Here is a 602-nt window from a genome sequence, read left to right as displayed (position 1 = left end):
CTGCCACACTCCCCTGCAGACCTCGCTGGTGGCCTGTGAAGCCCTTGGGGACAGGCCCCGAGTCAAGCGGGTGTGATGAGTTCTGAGGGGAGCAGAGCTCTGTCAGGGGAGGCCAATAATGCTCCTGAGGCAGCGGAAGGAGGGACAGCTCAGGGACAGCAGACACCACACTGGGGTGCCGCTCGCTCCCGGATCGGCCCCACGTTTTAGAGAAACCAGCGTTCCCTTCTCCTCCATCTGCAAGTGCCAGAAGAACACTCTTTTGGGACAGGTCCCGACCCACGGGCTGAGTAACCAGGTCTCCACGGCTGCTTGCACCAAGGCAGGCAGAGCCTCTGACCTCCTCAGGCACCGAAAGGGCCCTGGCAAGGACACGCAGCTGGTTCTAACCCAACTAAACTGCCTCCAAGGCCCAGCCCAAGAGCGGCTGTACCAGACAACAAGCCCATGCCCAGGACAGTCCCCTCTGGACACTGACCCCCCTGCAGCAGGAGCCAGAGCATGCGGAGCTGGAGCCTGTGCTGTCTCAGAGCCCTCTCCGAGCTAGAGAGACGAGCCCCAGTGCAGGGCCATCGCTGCACAGCGGGGCTGGAGGCAGCACG

This window comes from Antrostomus carolinensis, unplaced genomic scaffold (assembly GCF_000700745.2).
Source record: "Antrostomus carolinensis isolate BGI_N321 unplaced genomic scaffold, ASM70074v2 scaffold38796, whole genome shotgun sequence".
Taxonomy (NCBI): domain Eukaryota; kingdom Metazoa; phylum Chordata; class Aves; order Caprimulgiformes; family Caprimulgidae; genus Antrostomus; species Antrostomus carolinensis.
Note: the sequence above shows the minus strand (reverse complement) of the source record.